The sequence below is a fragment of the Artibeus jamaicensis genome, unplaced genomic scaffold, assembly GCF_021234435.1.
Source record: "Artibeus jamaicensis isolate MK-2021 breed Jamaican fruit bat unplaced genomic scaffold, CSHL_Jam_final scaffold_754, whole genome shotgun sequence".
Classification (NCBI taxonomy): domain Eukaryota; kingdom Metazoa; phylum Chordata; class Mammalia; order Chiroptera; family Phyllostomidae; genus Artibeus; species Artibeus jamaicensis.
This window is the reverse complement of record NW_026522054.1, coordinates 750,247-769,775: the sequence shown is the minus strand read 5'-3', so window position 1 is coordinate 769,775 and position 19,529 is coordinate 750,247.

Sequence of the window (19,529 nt, the reverse complement as noted above, 5' to 3'; positions counted from 1 at the left end):
GGGGACCCACAGCCACACCCCCACCACACACACAACACCACTTACACATCCACACGCACCACACACACAGACCCATCACACACACAACACCACTTAGACATACACACACATCACTTACACATCCACACGCACCACAGCACACACACACCACACATACACACCCATCACACACACAACACCACTTACACACCCGCACACACCACACCCACGCACACATCACCCCCCCACACATACACACATATACACGCATACCACACAGTAAGTAACCTCTCCTGCCCTAACCCTGGGCATTTTCTTCCCTTGTCTTGCAGGAGGAGGGCCCGAGTGACCCAGGAACAGTGCTCTTTGGACCCCGTGGCCTCCCCACTGGAGTTCAGTGCCAGGATCCTCACCCGGCAGCCAGCTAAGGCAGAGACCACGTGATCACTGAGGCCGGAGAGTGGGCCAGAGGGGTGCCTGTGAAGCCCAGGGTCAGGACCACCGGGGCCCCGGGCCTGGCTGCTGCTCAGTGTAGCCAACGGGGTGTGTGAGCCAAGCAGAAAATGTGGACGCAGAGGTGGGCCACCGGCCCAGAGCAGGAGGCCTGGGACCTGTCCCTGTGCCTGGCGACGGGGGTAGAAGCAGAGGTGAGATGCAGCCGTGCCCCGCAGCCCCGTGGGAACTCTGAGACAAGCATCCTTCTCGCCCATCTCAGCCCAAGGCCAAGCAGAGGGCACTCAGTGGCTCTGCACAAGATCATTCCTTGAAATCCCAGTCCCTCCCATATGTGATAAAGTAGAAATGCTCAAAGCCACTTGGACCCAGTGTGGGGAGTGGGGGCAGGCAGACACCGGGACCAGGTCAGGGACTGGCTTTGCTGGATGGAGCCCCTGGGCCTCCCGAAGGCCTTGTTCACAGTGCTCCTGTTCTCTGTCTACCCCCACGGCTGTACTGTAGGATTTGGGTTTGGGGGCCTCCCCGGGGGGGAGAGACAGGCGCTCAGGAGCAGAGGGAGCATCTGGTGGGCGCGGCGCTGTGCATGTCCCGTCTTCTCTGGAGCAGCGACAGACATGACCTCATCCCTCATCTGTGGATCTGCCCTCCCTTCTTGCCTGGCTCTCCCCACCCCACCCCACAATGTATGGGGCCAGGAGGGCAGGGAGCACCTGGAAGGGCAGAGTGGGTGGCCCATGGGTGTTCATGGGAAAAAGTAGAATCTGTCCAGACCCCTCCCCAGAGCCCCAGAATAAGGGGTCCCTGCCTCTCGGGGATGCTAGGTGGCCACTTGGGGCTGGGCTTGCTGCTCAGTGGCACCTTGGGCCCCAGGACGGGTTGGCCCCACTCTCCAGCCCTGCGTGCTGGCCTTTGTGTCTGGCTTGGCTGTGCGTCTCTGTGGTTTTTGGCCCCGTGTCTAGAGCCTTCTTAGGACAAGGACTCGCTGACTTCAGGCTCTCAGCAGCCCTTCGGTGGGAATGTTCTTTCATAGAAGAGTTGCTCAATAAGTGAGAAGTTAAATGAAATCAACTGAATTCGAATTTCGTCATGTGGGGCTAGCAGGGCAGGACCTTGACCATCCCTGAGACCCAGGAAGTGGACTCCGGGCCAAGGCCTCGTCCACGCCGGGTCCTGCTATCCATGACTGTGACCAGCAGGTGCGGCGTGAGTCGCAGGTGCCTACGGAAGGCCACAAGGGTGCCAGGGCGCTCGTGTCCAGCCACCCTCTGGTCGTGCCATGCAGTCACAGGCTCCCTGTGGGCACCGGGTGTGCCCACACCACAGGATGGAAGGGAGAGATTTCGAGAACGGAGCTTGTGCTGCGGTGGCATCCACTCACTCGGCCTGCCGTGGCCCGCCTTCCTTTCCCAGGGGCTACTCCCGGTGCACCCCACTGGTCCTCGAGACTGAAAATGAGTCTCTAGAGACCACAGGGGGGGAGGGAAGGAGAGGAACTCCGGGGGCCAGCGGCCTCCGCAAGTCCCCATCTCCAAACCGGAAGGCTGGTCTTTCCTGTTTAGACATCATGTCTGGCAGGAGGAAGTCACGACCAAAGTAACAATAATAATTACATAACCCCATGATATGTTAACATCACTAGTATCAAAAATGGCTCTGTTTGTGGAAGGCCTGCCAAGCCCGATGGGACGCAGTGTGACTCTGGGCTGCCGTGGTCGGACGGTGGGCAGTGGCGTCAGGGAGGCTTGACCTGGGGGGCGGGGGTGGCACCCCTGAGGGATGCCCCTGGATGCTGAGGGACCCTCCAGCACGGGGGAGAATGCAAAGCAGCGTGGAGCAGTGGAGGGAGTCCGAACTTTGCTGTCTGCCCAGGTTCAGATCCCACCCCGGCTCGTGCTTGGATGAGCTACTCAGCTTCTCTCCATTGCAGCTTCCTCAGCCCCCGATGAAGACAGCACCCAGCTCCCAGGCTCATGGACCGCCCACACACCTGAGTGCTTGGAGCCACCTGAGAAACACACGGGCTAAAGGTGCGAGCTTTAGTTCACCTTGTGAAGAGAGCGGTTGGACCAAAAAGGGGCCAAGAGTCTCAGCTTCCAGCGGGAGAGGAGACCTCTTATGGGGGTGAGATGTCCCAGGCCTGATCGGTTGTCCTCGTGAGCTGATGGGTGGCACCAGCGAGACCCTCGTGCCCTTAGTCAATGCCAACAAGGCAGCCTCTGCTCACACAGCCCTTCAGTGGGTGCCCCACACAACTCCCCCCACCTGTGTCGGCACCGGTGCCTGGACACATGACGGAAACTCGGAAAAGACCATGCGATGTTTCCCGGGAAACCGACACCCCTGGGAAGAATGGGCTCCCAGTTCTTCCTTAGCGACCGAGAGTGGGCCTTGCAACTGAGTTTAAATCCACAGGGCGCCGGAGGGAGTTCTGCTCCTATGCCGAAAGGGACTTCCCGAGTGCAAGGATTGCACGTGGAGATTTCATGTGATTGTTGTGTTGTGATCACACTTTTAGGGGGCTTCTCCAACTGGGTTAATGGGAAGAACTGACACAGAACACCAAGGCCCAGTCGCAGGAAGAGCGACTCACATCACAGGCTCACGCAGATAACTTGCAAAATCTGAGAGAGACTCAGTCTGCCCAGCAGAATCAAGTTCGTGTTCTCGCCTTTCTCATCACAGGGAGCAAATTGGTTCTGGGGGCCACCTTATCTTTTGCTCCCAGGCTTGTTTCGAGTTAACTCTGTCTGATATCTTCATGAGAGACCATTAAGTTATCAAGAGTTGTGTTCATGAACCTCACACAGCTGGAGCAAAAAATAAATGTATGTAAAAGCTAACAGTTGAGCTGTGAGTTCTAACACGCTGCTCACGAGCTAAGAGCCTTTGTGCCCGGGTATGCACTTCATATTTGCCGGCTGCTGGTGGACATGCCGCATCCACACCCCAGCCAATGTCCACAAATATGCTGCTCCCGTGGCCAGACATGTCACCCAGGCCCTGCACAGCCCATGACTGTGTTGTCATGTGCTGTCTTCTCAAGACCACAGAGAGCAAATGATCTGTTTCTAAAGAAAGAAGTGACCACCAAGAAGGGGTATGGGTGCTTGCCCTGCCTGTGGCTGAGGTCAGTGGGTACTGTCCTCCCCCCAGGCTCAAGGTCCCCTCTGGTCACTCAGGGTCCTCTCCACCTTCCCCCACACATACACACACCCTCCCAGACTCAGTAAACCAACAGCCCCTTTCAACACATGAGCAGCCTCTCCTAAGCCAGGAAGTTTGCTCTCTGTCCGCTTCTATTTTGGGAGTTTGGACTCAGCCCTGGAATTTTACAAGCCTGGGAGGAATTGGCTGGGTCTCGGCACTTTGCTTTGCCCCTGCCTCCCCTCCTGACAACGCCGCTGTCCTCGTTGTCCCCCGGACAGAAGGCCCGATGTCCCATGGGCAGCAGGCAGGCTACAGGAAAGCCAGCGCCCCCCGCAGGCAGACAGGAGGGATGCGGGAGCAGGGGCCGCAGCCTGGCTGGGAGAAGCCGGCCCCTTGCAGAGGGCCCCTGTGCGGCGAGAGGCTAAATAAACACTTTGTATAGCCAAAGCGCATGGTCCGAACTAGAATATCTGAGAAGATTCCCTTAGCTGGTGTCAGGGCAAAATAGACTAACTTTCCTAGAAAAAGGGCTCCTGACTATAAAGATAAACAGCACCTTGATGATTTGCCTATTACCTGGCTCCTGACTAGCCCGTGTTTTTTGTGGGTGCTGGGAATTTTGTCTAATTCGCTGTTTTATGGCCAGCACCTGGGAAGGGGAGCAGGCGGACAGAAGGAAGGAAAATAGCCCACTCCTGTGACGCCACCTCATAGCTATATGCCCAGGGACACTGCAGACCAAGGGAAAGAATGAGGTGGCTCACCTCTACCGAAACTTTGGGGATAAAAGTCTAGCTTCTACTGACCGAAAACCCAAGGGCACCATCTCATTTTACACTTTCACTTCAGGGCTTTAGATCCCAGCAAGGGAGAAAGAATGGCTGCACCAGCAAAGACTTAGGCTAGACATGAAGGAGAACTTCCCATTACTCCCCCAACACTGGCTGTGTAGTGACACACAGTCACCACGGCCAGGTCCCTGCGGCAACTTCAAAGATGTCTAACAGTGGACTCCCCCTGTTACAAGAACCACGAGGCAAACTCGTAGAAATCAAATATTTCAAACAACCTCAGATTCAGCCTGACCTATGCTCTGCTTGGTGGGACTCCGAATTTTAGAGCTTAGAGCAGGGCTTCTTCACCTCAGCACCATTGGCTCTCCGAGTCAGGTATGTCTTTGTAGTGGGGGCATCGTGTGCCCTGCAGCACCCCTTGGGGACCTGCCACGCACAATTCATAATCAAAGCTTTTTCAAGCTCTTTCAGCTCTGGCCTGATGCCATTGAACATTGAAGTGTCCATCTCCTGGCTCTGCTTCTGAGCTTAAAGACTATCTCACTCACCTCCCCCAGCAGCCTCACTACAGGGAGAGAACTCAGCCAACCCTTCAGCGAGTAAGGGTTTCATTCTGGTCTAGACCTCGAGCCCCTGTGAGTCTGGCTAATGGGAGTTTGCCTCAAGGTACAGACAACAAAGTTTCCGGGCATGTGAGGCTGAGAGCCAGACTGTGGGATTGTCAGGGTCATCGAGAGGAGGCCCTGGAGGGCCTTTTGAGTTCATCCCTCCTCGTCATTTTGTGCCTCCAGAAGCTGACCCCAGCAGTGCCACAACTATGAGACAATTCGGAGCTGCTCAGACCGCTGTGGGCCAGCCTCATTAATGTGCACGGACGGCCCCAGAGCATTCAGGCTCTGATACCCTGGACCTGCGTGGATAGAGAGCACCTGGACCGCGCCCTGCGGGGATCCAACAGGTGTGTGTTTTCACGAGCAAAGCATTTTTAAGTGCCTGATTCAGAGCTTTCGGAAAACCCAGGAGGTTCATTAGAAGGAGAACGTGCTTCCAAAGACTTGAAAGCATCCAGGACAAGACAATTAAGTTTATCAGCCTCCCTGTTTTGGTACTCAATAGAAGTGTTTTTAATTCAATTACTTCTAATTCTCTGTCTACAGACTCCAGAAAAAGGGAGTTTTGCAATAATTAACTTGTTGAAAAACAAATAAAATGTCAGCCCACACCTGAGCCCGGAACGGGTCAATCTGAGGCGGGTGAACAGTGCATTTCCGCGTACTCGGTGCCGGGGGCCAAGGATGCAGACACAGTGACAACTGCGTCACAGTTTTCTGTGTGTTGCTCCGAGTCAGCTCAGTGAGGGACTGGCGTTGACTTCGCCGGTGCTTGGACCTCAGTCAGACTCTCTGGGCGTGAATGATTTTATAAATCTGCATCTATGGAATTCTATTTTATATACGAATATCTTCCATGCTTCTTCCAACACTTAGCGCTTTATTGTCCCTTTGTCCCTCTCCTTGGAACTCCATCTTCCCCAGGGCGCCGTCTCAGCCCGGCTCACACTCGCGCCCATGTCCCAGACTCCCCTCCACAGAGAGGTACAGACACCAGGAGGGGAGCAGTCTGGGAGCATGGCGCCTTCCCGTCCCCTGCAGGTGCTGCTCATCTCAATAAGGGAGTTTTTAACAGTGTCAGGACTGAACGACCTTTGCGTGGTAAGAACAAGGTGGGGAGATTATTCCATCCACCACCTGTCCCCGTTCTCACCTGTCCGCAAGGAGATGGCACGGACCAGCGGGTGCACCCCACCCTCTGTGAGGTCCACACCTTGCCCCAGGATTCGGACATTCCTGGCTGGACTCCACGCCAGCCAAGCAGGCACTGCTGGTCCTGCCCCAGGTGAGGGGCAGGTGCAATGCAGCTGAGCTTTATGGCCGACTCACGGAGCTGCGGGCCCGTGTGATGGCGGAAGACTCCAGAGTGAACTGCGGTCAAGTGTCAACCCTGAGGGTTCAAGCCCGGGGTGAAGACCACAGCCAGAGTGAGGGTCGGAACTGAGCCAGCCAGCTCTGAAGGACGAGATGGAGGCAAGGTCAGAGGAGGGCGTGGGGGTCTGGGAGACCCTCCAGGCCATCTGGGGGCACTTCACGGGAAGACAGGCAGGCCGGGCACTGAGCCAGGTCCTCCTGCTCCGTCGCCCTGGTCAGGAGCAGCCTGCGGGGACATGAGCCGGGGAGGGGGCTGTTTAGAGGACTGTCCTGCTGTCTGGAGCGCCAAAGAGAGTCTGCTTCCCTTCTGCTCGTATTCAAACTGCCGCTGCCCGAGTTTCTACTCCAACCATGTTGTGAGCCTCTGAACAGCAGAGAACATGTTGTTTTCATCTTAACGACAGCCACTCGATAAACATTTGTTGTGCCAGAATAATTACAGCAATTACATTAATAAAAAAGAAAAAGATGGACCACCTCCCAAGTGCCAGGCGCTGGGCAGAATCGCACTGTGTTCTCAAACAGTCCGAGGCTGTAGAAGTCAACATCTTCAAAGATGAGAAAATTGAGCGTCCGAGAGGTTAAGTAAGTGGCCTGCATCCTCCAGACGGTGAGTGGCAGAGCCCGGCTTTTAACCCAACGTGTTCCAGGGCTTACCCTGCGAAGGAATCCCACAGCCAGCTCCGGGCACCAGGACGAAGGACCAGGCTGTTGGGGAGGTGAGGGGGGGTCAGAGAGAGGCGGGAATACGGACACCCTCCTGCTGGAGAGACACCCAGATGCGGCACTGAACGTGGCGATGACGGACCTTCCTGAACTGCCTGGGCTGGGCCACTCACCAGCCTCTTGGAAGCCACAGGTTACCCCTTACCTCTATGAAGACGGGGGCACACCTGAAAAGGCAGGGGGAATGGAGATGCCCCAGGTCTCACGGCGCTGCTCCCCCAGCCTGGTGAGAGGGGATTGGCCATTCTTAGGGAGCCCCCAAAGAGGGAACTTCAGTTCTTGGGAACCCGTTGTGGAAATAAAGTGAGAAGGGAATGACCTGCATGCAAGTCATTCTCCAGCTTATTTTAATTCTGCAGAGAGACCCAGCCAAACTCCTGGCACGTGAGCCGGGTGCGGGACAGAGAGCCCTGCAGCTCATGGCAGTGCCCCGGGGTTAGCCAGGGCCTGCCCAGGACTGCACACGCCCGGCACGGCTACCCTGCACGTCCAGACCACACACGTGGGTTTCTATCCCCACGTTACAGAGGAGGAAGGTGCAACGCAGAGACCTTGCAAGATCACGCAGCTCCAGTCTGGACTTAAGGCACAGTTCACCCGTCAGCCTGCACTCTTCTGGGACAAAGCACAGATGGCTGTGGACTCGGGGCTGGCACTAAAAAGGTCCCCTGCGTTTGCTTGACCTGCTTCCACCCGCATGGGAGTCCCCTGGGCACTGGGCCCAGTGCCGACCCCTCCTTGCCTAAGTGCCTTCAACCTGCGCAACCCCCACCCTGTGAGACAGCCCACACCCCTTCGGATGGCCGCAGCGGAACAAGGCTGTCCTCCTTCACTGATTTGGGGCAGGGCCCCCTCGAGTCTGAGGTGACTGCCACTCAACGGCTTAGGCCAGACCGCAAAGCTTTGGGGCAACAGGGGCACAGGCCCGCAGTGACTCTGCCCAGCAGGCTCTGCTGACTCCCGTGAGGGACGAGTGCTGAGAGTGGGCGCCCCGTGACAGATGTTTCACCCTGTGGGGGACTCCTGGCACAGCTCGGCCTTGGACCAGAAACGTCCCTGGAAGTCACAAAATCTCAGAGACGTTTGCACGTGTCCCCAGAGGCGCCCACTGAAGGCTGTTTCCCAAAACACTGTTTGCACCAGGAGGAAAAAGAAGAACTGGAAACCAGAAATGTGAGTACTAGTAATGGTAATATTTCCACTGATAAGGGAGTGATTAAATATTGGTTTGTCTCTATTACAGACAGTGCGTCGTAGCCGTAAGAGAGAATGAGGTGATTCCATTTTACTAACATAAGATCTCTCGGGTGTAGTTTAAGCAACAAGCAGCCAATTACAAAATAAGAGTATCACCCCATTTGTATAAACGGCTTTATAAAATGAAATTGCACATTTCTATGCCCTGCGTGGAAAAAGACCTGACCACAGGGTGCGTCTCTGGGCAGAAGGAAAGACTGGTGAGATCAAAGGGGAACTTCGTCTTTCTCTGTCGTACTGTTTCCAAGCATGAACACAATAAAAATGAGTGACAAAGGATATCCGTGACCCAGGATTAGGGGAGACGCTTGGATCTGTGGTCAGCAGAGTAAGTGACATTCACTGTGCTCTGTCCCCTCCCCCGCACTGGGTGGTTTAAGTGTAGAAGCACCAGTGTGCACAGAGCTGGTGCCTTGGCTGTCACCAGAGCAGCCCATCAGCTCCAGGGGATGCCCCGCGCCGTCCAGGAGGCAACGGCAGAGGCCACTGGGAACCTGGGAGAATGAGTCTTCCATGTGCGTGTCTGGGGAAGGGTATTGAATCAGGCAGGTAAAAGAGCAAGTGCCCGAAGCAGGTGTGGACTGTTTAGGGAGCAGCAAAGCAGCCCACGTGGCCATGTGTGGGGAAGGCCTGGCCTGGCTCGGGGCAGGTGCTCCCCCGCAGCACCACGGGATAAGGAATTCTGCTTCCCACACTTTGTGGGAGCACACATGGGAAATCACTGTGGGATTTTTCGTGTCGTCACTCACACTGGCCATGTGGAGGGAAATGACCCCAAAAGTGGGGAGGCTAGAGAGGAATTCCAGGGAGAGAGGCTGGGGCTGGTCCTTGGGTCCCAGCAGTGGGGGATGGTAAGAAGTGATTACATCAAAGAGACGTTGAAAGTCCAGCCAACAGGCGATAGAGAGGATGGACGACTCAGACGCGCCCTCTGTTTAGTCTGGAACAGGGCAGAGGATGTACAGACAGGCTTAGCCTCCCTCAGGCCAGCTGCGAGTGCAAAGTCAACCACCGTCCTCATGAATGGGGCCGATGGCGGCGCTTTGGAAAGACACCAATGTGGTGATGTCTGATTTTTGTTAAATCGCCTTAGCCAACTATTAAATCATGGCACGAACAAAGGCAGAGGCGCTATTGTAGAACAAATCAATTCACCCCTGGGTTTAGCCAAGGCCCATCAAGAAGCCTCCTTGCAGATTTGATGGCCAACATTACTGCAAAGGACCCCAGCCAAGAGATTGATGTCCCCAGCCTATAGCTGGGGTCGAAGGGGCAGAGGAGCGTCCCTCTTCCTGGGGCTGCTGGACAGAACTCTGCTCTGAGGCTCTCTGAGATGCTGAGGGTCATGGAAAACAAGACCCTTGCAATTTAAAAGCTTGGGTCACAAAACCGAACTTCAGGCCGGAATTCCATCACAGGCCCCACCCAGCCCCACCCAGCCCCGCCCATCCGGAGTCTCGGAACAGCCTGTGGGTGGGGGCCAGGACTGGGAAGTGGTTTGAGAGGTAGGCTATTTGGGTCCTGCTTCTAGTTCTGCTTTGATTTAATGTCGTGACCCCGTTTTCCCAGTAGTAGCAACACCTTCCCTTCCCCCCTTTGCTGGGAGACCAAGTCCCGAGCCACATCCAAGACACTAATGCAATCTCTGGCAGGACCAGACAACGCTAATTCAATTGCTGTCGCGGTACCAAACGATGGGATTGTGCAGGTTCAGATGCTCTTCCTTTGCCTCGCACAGGAGAAGTGCTCTCGTTGTCCGATTATTATGGAGACAAAGATGACAGTGCTCACAGTTACTGCTTCTACTTCACACTGCACTACAGGGGAAGAGAAAGGTGAAAAAGTCAGTTGTGTAGGAGCAGGCGTAACAAAAGAGGCGCTAGACTACATATACGCCACGGTATCTTTGTCTAATTATCCATCTATGGAATACTTAGGTTGCTCCCACATCCTGGCTATTGTCAATGATGCTGCCAGGAACAAGGGAATGGAGGGGCTTGTTTTTTCAAGACACGGATTTTACTTCCTACAGATATAATCCTAGAAATAGAACTGCCGGATAGCACAGGAGTTCTATTTTCAGTGGTTTGGGGACCCTTCCACAGTGGCCGCGCCAATTTACATTCCATCAACACTGCCCAAGGGTTCCCTTTTCACCACATCTTCGCCAGCATTCGTTATTTCTGGTCTTTTTTTTTTTTTCACCACCATTCCCACTCATTCGGACCTTCAGGGGAGAGGTGATATCTCACTGTGGCTTTGATTTGCATTTTCCTGGTGATTAATGATGTTGAGCATCGTTTTTATGTTCCTCTTGGCCATCTGTGTGTCTTCTTTGGAAAAACGTCTGTTCGGATCTCCTGCTCATTATTTTGATCTAATTGTTTGGGGTGGGGTTTGTTATCGTTGCTGCTGCCTCTGTTATTGTTGCTGTTTTTGCTATTGAGCTGTATGAGTTCTTTCTATATTTTGGATACGAGGCCCTTATTGCATATATGACTTGCAAATATTTTCTCTCTCATGCATAGTTGCCTTTTTATTCTGTTGACAGTTTCCTTTGCCATGAAGAAGGTTTTCAGTTTGGTGTAGTCCCTTATGTTTAATTTCCTTTTTGTGGCTTTTACTCTCCCATGTGAAAAATGTAACAGATACGGGAGGAAATATTTGAAATATGTATGACCTTGGGCAGCTTGTTTCTCTCTGTTTCCCTCTTCGGAAGATGAGGGGCTTAGATCAGTGATTTCCAAGTTCCTTTCAGTTCTGACATTCCAAGTCAGTAAGTCTACAAACTGACCTATTTCTTTTCTATTCTTTCTACTTACTGATTTTAGAGAGGAAAAAGAGGAAAAAAATGAGAAAGAGAGAGAGATATCAATTTGTTCTTCCACTTCTTTATGCACTCATTGGTTGATTCTCGTATGTGCCCTGACTGGGAATTGAACCTGCCACCTTGGCACATGGGGACGACACTCTTAACTCTCTGAGTAACCCAGGCAGGGCCTCAAGCTGACGTCTTTGAATGTCCCGAAGGAGACCTGGTCTGACCTGGCTAACACGGAACTCCTTGCTCTCTCAATTTCTGTCCTCTGTGGGGTCTGCCACACAAGGAAGGTGGCCCTTGTCACCTCAGAGTTTCCCAGCCGCCGAGCTGAAGCCCACACCCAACAAGTGTCATCCCTAGATGACAAATTTAGAGCCGGGAACAGATGTGTGTTTGTGGACACCAGCTGACGTGCTGACGGACATGGCAGAGGCCTTGGCTTGGGTGAGAGCCAGGGCCACAGCGCAGGGGGCCCCGGAGGGGGCCGGTGTGCGGAGCGCTCAGGAAAACACGCGAGGAGCAGTGTGCCTGGGCCCGCGGGGGTGGGTGGTTAGAACGTGCGGAGAAACTGAATGGGGACTTTATTGGGCGTCCGGCTTAGGGACTGTTTTTGTTTGGGCTCGAGGCATAAATTACTGCTACATGTGAGAGTTCCCAGAGCGAGAACCCAGGGAAAGTAGTTCAGTTTTAGGAGGTGAAATAAATCTCCTCTCGGTTTTCAAGGCCAACCAAGCTGTCCCCCCCTCTTGGGTTCTGCTGCACCCACCCACCCTCTGCCTCTGGTGCCACACCCAGAGTGGGGACAGGACCCCTCCCCCAGGGCGGTGAGGAGGCCAGGACAGGATGCTGACTGAGCTTTGGTTTGATGTGGCTGTGCTCGCCCAGCCCTGGTCCCTGCCTGGATCCTTAAAGATAGAGAGGGAGGTGACCTTCTCTCCTTCTGTCACTCCCGTCACAAAGCCCGACAGTGGGTAATATGGGGTGGCCTTGAGCCAAGTGGTGTGCACATTGAAGTGGAAGTTTTATGAGGGACATGCGTCCCCAGCAGGTGGCTCTGTCCTGGCCCCCGATTGAGACCCTCTGCAGGGGCATCGGCCACTTCCCACATCACATCCACTTCCTCTTTACAACAAATGAGACCTGGAGACCCCGCCACTTTAGAAAGCAGGGCACCTGCCCTGACAGCTACACGATAGGGGCCCTCTGGTCTTTCTCTGGCCAGAGTCCCTCCTGTGGGATAGAGAGGATGGGACCTGCAAGATGTCCCCTGCCTGGAGCGCGTGGCCCGCGTTGTAGAACCTACATCTTGCTCAGTGGACCCGGGACCCCCAAATTCCCCTCCCCATGACCCTGAGCTGACTCCAGCACCTGCATGGGACTCTCCCCCAGGTCTGTCTCTCCCAGGGGGTGGCCAAAAAGCAGGTATGGGGGGGCGGGAACAGAGCTAAGACCCACGCCCTGCTGGCCAGCTTGGGGATGGTGGACCTTGTCTGGGATCCGAGAGGGTCCTCGGAGAGCAGGGCCAGTCCTGTGTCCACTGCAGCCACGGGCGTCCTTCCACTCCACGCCGGGCGCCAGAGAGCTTTCAACATGCTCCGAATTCTTGCAGAGAGACCGGGCTCCATGCCTGCCTTCAAGCGACATTAACCCCCTGGCCTTCTCAAGCTCCATCAGAAGCCAGGGAGGCTCGCGGCAAAGCCCAGCAGTAACAAACCACAGCCTCGTGGTTTAATAAACTGCATGGACACGCGGCCGCGGCCGTGTGGTGGGAGACAGGGGAGCCCTCTGCACTCACCCAGGGTCCTGTGTTCACTCCTCCAGGCAACAGACCAAAGGGTGTGAGGAGGACAAAACCTCAGTGTCCTGTATTCCCACCCTACTTTATTAAGAGGCATCTGTTAGGAAAATTGCTAAGAAAATTAAAAAATCTCTTGTTATCGCCATTGGGAAATAGTTGGATAGTGGCATGTGGACTTTCTGAAGGTAAAAACTCAGGATTCACTCTTCCTGCCTCCTGGTCTTACCACCTGAGTGCAGTCTGTGTGTGAGGGTCGTCAGCCCTGGTCCAAGCCAGCCCTCTCTCTTTGTCCCCTTGACAGCCAAGTGTCCGGCCTGTAGCCACAGTGCGCTCTGAAACGGGTGAGTCAGGGCAAGTCACCCTCATGTGGGAAGCCCTCTGAGACCTGCCCAGGGACACTCAGAGTCAACCCCAACTATGCCCTTAACCCCTGACCTTACCGCTCCACCGGCATGACCCCCGGCAACACACTGGGCCCCTGTGTGCTTCTTGAGCCAAACATGTCTCAGGGCCTGGGCTCCTCTTGCCGGGACCTGACCCGGCTCCTGACCCGGCTCCCCTGGCAGACGGAGGAAAGGGCTGTGTCAGGGGTGTGTGCAACAGTGGGGTGCATGGACTCGCCCTGCCCTGAGCTGGGGTCCTGGGGAAATAACCACTGTGACCTGTTGAGAGGTCCCTCAGGCAGGACAGAGGCCTGAAACCAGGGCTGAGACTCCACGCAAGCCTGGAGTCCACGAACTCACCACTGGTGCCGGGGGCAGACGGCAGGGTGTGCCAGACACCACCAGCAGGGGCAAGGGCGGGTGAGTGTAGGTGGGCCCCGGGGCGAATGCCTCCTTAAATTCTGCATCTTTGCATTCACTTGCCTCAACCTAATCTCTGTCCTGAAAACCAGAACAGGCCGGGCCTGAGACGCCCTCCACAGGGGCCCCTCGAGCCCCATTTTCTACCTGACCATGCCGGACTCGGCCCCTCCAGGACCTCCGGCCTGGTGGCATGGCCTGACACTGACTGGCTGTCCCCATCAAATGTCCCCATGCCACCCTCTCCAGTGGCCAATTTCCTCCAATGCTGAGGTCTTGCTGTCTGGGTTCCTGTGTCTACCTGCCTGGTGGTTACTAAGCAACCTGGATGTTGCAGCTTCCTATCCATGACACCTCTCCCCGTGTCCCAATGACCAGGCCTCACAGTGACTCCTGGGGCCTCTGCCCATGACCACGGGCACCAATGAGCTCTGTGAAGGCCACTAGCCATACAAAGGCCGTTCTGTGAGTGTCACGGGCCACGCGCAGGCCACATCACACAGCGATGGCACTGACCCAGGTGGGCTGCTGTCCTTTCCCAATCGGGAAAAGGATCTGTTACAGAAATCCCACAAACTGCCACACACAAACAGGCGGGGCCACAGGCTCAGAAGCCTCCAAATTTTGTTTGAAAGGAGGAACACCCAGTTCAAAAGCCACAGTGCAAAACCTGTAATTGCTCCTAAAAAAAAAATCACTCAGAGACGTTTCCAGTAGCAGGAGGTGAGCAACCAGGAGCTTTGGGAAGACTTAGGCCTTAGGCGCGAGACCAGAAAGGCTGTGAGCAGACACACAGGACTCTCCTCTGGGGTCCACCGCCGTCCATGTCCCCAGTCTGGCAACGACGAGAGGCACACCCACACGCTTAGCCCTCCTTCACATGGGTACCTCTCCATCCCCAGAATCACTTCTCTGGACAAGACCTATGAGACAAGCACCAGTCCCGGTCCCTCTTGGGGTGGGGCGGGGCACGGACACCCAGAACTGGAATCCCGCCCCTCCACACTCTGTCCCAGAGGGGCCTTTCTCGGGGCCACAGGGCAGGAAGGGGCACTGTCTTTCTGCCATCAGCTCTGCCTGTCTTGGGGTCCCAGCCCCAGCCCTCTTTTCCTGTGGGACAGAAGAAGGACTGTCCCCAGACAGTGGAGCTCGGACCAGGCTGGGCCCAGGGAGCCAGGACTCACCCCCTCCTCCCTCACCCTTCTCTGCCTCGCCAGCTCTTCTCTCCTTCCCCGCCAATCCCTTGGACTCCCCTCCCCACAGGACAGTGGCCTGCTGGGGGCCTGGGCCCGGCAGCCAGGTGGGGTGCAGGCCTCCTAGCAGAATCTGGGTGTCAGATAAGCAGCAAATATTTTTCGGTAAGAGCGTGGCCATATTTTCTGTGCTGTGTGTGGCAGCCCTGCCCCTGGGGGCTGGGGAGGCCGTCAGTGAGGAGCCCAGGCCCCCGGCCCCCGGCCCCTCTCAGCCAGGTGCCCGGGGGCAGGGACAGTGGGCCGTGTCTGTTGTCCCATGGCCCTTCCCACGTGGCTCACCTTATTCACGGGGCTTTCTCAAAAGACCAGATGAGCACAGGACATGCGGGGGGGGGGGGGCAATCGGGGAGGGCCCCTCGGGTGGGGCAGGGAGAGGTGCCCCTAATGGTTTCACTATGGGGGAGAGGGAGGGGAAATCAGAGGGATTGTGAAGACAAGTCCAAAGGCCAGCTCTGGCCCTCACTGCCTCTGTCTTTAAGGAAGTCACCGAACCCCTCCCTGTCCCCGTTTCCTCGTTTGGAGACGGAATCCCTATAGCCTGGGTGAAGAATGAAAAGGCCGAGGTTGCTGTAGACATTAGACAGAGAGTAGCTCCCACCATGGACGCTGTTGGCCCACAATCGCTGCCTCGTGATGGACCAGGCATTAGCCGCACAGCACTGAGCCTCCTCTCAGGGAGAGGTGACAAGAAGTGGACGGTCCAGTAGATAACCACGCTTGAGCCTGCCCTGGGGACGGAACTGGCCAGGCATGGGGGAGCCATCCGGGCCACTGTGACTGCCCTGGAGAGCTGGGGAGGTGGGGAAACCACTCAGTGTCCGCAGTGGGACAGGCGCCTGTCACTCTCACCCCCGGGCAGGAGTGAGAGAGAGGACCTCACCACCCACGCCCCCTGACCCCCACGTGCTGGTCTGGCCACAGAGAATCCTAGAATCCCAGGAGCCCCTAGGAGCTCCGACCAGGCCCTGGTAGCCTGCCCTGGGTGCCGGGATAGGGCCTGCTTGGGCAGCGGCCACCCACTCAGGTCTCTGCCAGCCCAGAGGTGCCAGGAAGGTGAATCCATGGTCTGGGACCTTAGGGAGGAGGGGAGAGCATCCGTGCCTGGCAAACACTTCTATACTGGGTATCATTGCAGGGTCCTGGCTCCGCTCTGGTCTGGGGGGCTGGCTGGAGGTCAGGCCTGACTCCCCGCCCTGCCCGCTGTGTGAGAAGCCCAGGATTCCCGAGCGATGAGGCTCCAGGAGCCCTTGGGTGTTTCCCTGGGACCAGAGGTGGGAATCACAGTGGTGTAGAAGAGAGGCTGCATGCCAGCCCGTGACCGAGACTGGTTTCATTCATATTTCATTGGGGCACGGCGTCTCTAACAGCCCTGCCTGCTGGCTCTTTTTGGCAGAAACTGCTATAATTTCCCGATATAGCATCTACTTTAAACATATACCAGCATTCTTTCTCAAAATGTTTAATTGTTATGTGCTTCTGAATGATGGAAGGGAATCTTCCTAGCCATGTGAACGAGTTCCCCAGAGGGAGAGCTGATAAACCACCCCTCCGTGCCATGAACTTGGACTCCAGAAAGTCCGAGTGGGGCCTAGGATGTGTCCAGCCAAGCGCTCTACCTGGGAGACCAGGGCACCTGCTGGAAAATCACGGGCCGGCTGACACGCCAGAGGGCTGCTAGTGGCCAACCTGGCTCGGGTCTCGGGGGCACCTTCTGCCTTCACGTCCGCTGAATCCGAAGCACATGCCTGGGCCCGTGCCCCAGCTCCCGGAAGGCGCGGAGCTCCCGGCTGCTCTCCCTCCCACAGGCCCCCGAGTCCTGATCTTGACTTTCACTTTCTACAATAGAATGAGAGCAGTTCCTTCCAGGAAGGCAGGGCTCAGGGGATGTGAGGTTTAAAAATACAACTTTCTACCCCTCCCCAGGGAGGAAGGAAACCCGAGGAAGCTGCAGGAAGGAAGGTGGTCAGTTTCTGCCGGCAACTTAGATTGTGTCAACAGCTGTGCCTGACTCCCAGTGACCTGGAGCCGTGGGGTGGAGTGGGCTGAGCACATATGGGGGGGCGCACCTGCAGGGAGGGGCAGAGAGGCAGCGCTCGGAGAGCCCCCTGTCCTGGCCTGAGGCCACACCTACCCCCGCACTGACTGAGGAGCCACATGCTCTCAGGCACTGTGGCCATGGGGGGGGTGGAAGTCCCGGGCTGCAGCAAGAGGGCTACTCCATCTGAGCCCCCCCTCTGCTGCTCCACACCAATCAGACAGAATATCTTGGGGGCGGGAAGGAGACTTCTTGACCAGCTCTGCCCAGAGCGACGCGCCCATTGTCCAGCCCAGGATCCCATGCCCCAGCCAGGCCAGGCCAGGTCTCAAGACCTTCCCCACTGGGCAGTTTCTTTCTACTTCCCGTGTCCCATCCACTGGCCCCTGGGAGAAGCAGCTACTGGACCCCCTCCTCCTGCCCTGGCTTCCCAGATCCCAAACCCACAACTGGGCCAATGCCACCCCGCCTGCGCCCATGCCCATGCTTCAAGACCCAGTCCACATTAGCCTCCCTCCAGACCCCCCTCCACCCACACAGCCCACTGCATGGCTTTGGGGCTTTAACATTTTTGTGAAACGGGCCGTGGAATCCGTCACTTGCTTCTGCTCTCTGTTGTCCCTGGGTGCCCTGGCATCGTGTGTGTGAGCAGAAAGGCCTGGAGGGTCCTGGCCTCTCTCGGCTCTGAGAGCCGGACCCATTGTGTTGTTGGAAGGGGCACGTGCGAGTGGGTCAGCGCACGGGTGAGCCTGGACGTCATTTCCTCCAGAGGGTTCTTCCTCCAGACCAGTGGCTCCCTCCTCTTCTGCACATTAGAATCACCCTGGGATCTTTGGGACCCCCTGATGCCCAGGCTACATCCTGACCAATTAAATCAGCACCTGTCAGGGAGGGACCCAGGCACTGGTACGTCTCCCAGCTCCGCAGGCTGGATGGAGAATCCTCACACCAACCAGAACAACCCTTCTCAACCGCCACAGTGTGTGTGGGTCACGTGGGGACCTCCTTCAGAGGAAGATTCTGATTCTGGAGAAAGGAAATGGGGCCTCGGACCCCGCCTCTCAGACGAGCGCGTCCGCAGACTTCACTTTGAATGACAAGGCCGGTCGGCAGTTATAAAACAGCCGGGGGTGTGTGAAGAACAGCATAATGGAATATAGCCAATAACATTGCAGTAACTGTGTGTGGGGTCAGGTGGGTACCAGGCTAACCTGGGGGATCTCTGTGTGAGTTACAGGAAGGTCTAACCCGCTATGCTGCAGGCTGATATGATACTGAATGTCAGCTATAACTGATAGATAGATAGATAGATAGATAGATAGATAGATAGATAGATAGATAGATAAATGGCATGTCTGGGACTCAGATACGTTGACTCACATTACCGCCACATTTACAGAAAAACAACACAGGTTGTATTTCTTTTTTTTTTTTTATTGATTATGCTGTTACAGTTGTTCTATTCCCCCTTTATTCCCCTCCACCCTACCCCTCATCCCCACCATTACCCCCCCTTTAGTTTATGACCATGTGTCTCAAGTCCTTTAGATTCTATATTTCCCATGCTATTCTTGCCCCCCCATCTATTTTCTATCTACTGTCTATGCTACTTATTTTCTGTACCTTCTCCCCCCTTCTCCTCCTCCCACTCCCCTCTTGCTAACCCTCCTTGAGATCTTCATTTCTATGTTTCCACTCCCGATCTAGCTGTCCTTTTAGTTTGCTTTCGTTTTAGGTGTGGTTGTTAATAACTGTGAGTTTGTTGTCCTTTCACTGTTCATGTTTCTTTAACTTCTTTTTCTTAGATAAGTCCCTTTAACATTTCATATAATAAGAGCTTGGTGATGATGAACTCCTTGAATTTGATCTTATCTGAGAAGCACTTTATCTGTCCTTCCATTCTAAATGAAAGTTTTGCTGGATAGAGCAATCTTGGTTGTAGGTCCTTGTCTGTTCATGACTTGGAATACCTCTTTTCAGCCCCTTCTTGCCTGTAAGGTCTCTTTTGAGAAATCTGCTGACAGTCTGATGGGGACTCCTTTGTAGGTGACTGTCCCCTTAGCTCTTGCTGCTTCTAGGATTCTCTCCTTCATTTTAATCTTGGCTAATGTAATTACGATGTGCCTTGGTGTGTTCCTTCTTGGGTCCAACTTCTTTGGGACTCTCTGAGCTTCCTGGATTTCCTGGAAGTCTATTTCCCTTTGCCAGATTGGGGAAATTCTCCTTTATTATTTGTTCAAATAAGTTTTCCACTGGTGGCTGTGCCTTTCCCCCTTCTGGTACCCCTATAATTCGGATGTTGGAGTGTTTAAAGATGTCCTGGAGGTTCCTAAGACTCTCCTCATTTCTTTGAATTCTTGCTTCTTGACTCTTTTCTGTTTGGCCATTATTTGCTTTCTTCTGGTCCACTCCATTGATTTCAGTCCCAGTTTCCTTTTCATTGCTATTGGTGTCCTGTGCAATTCCATTCATTCC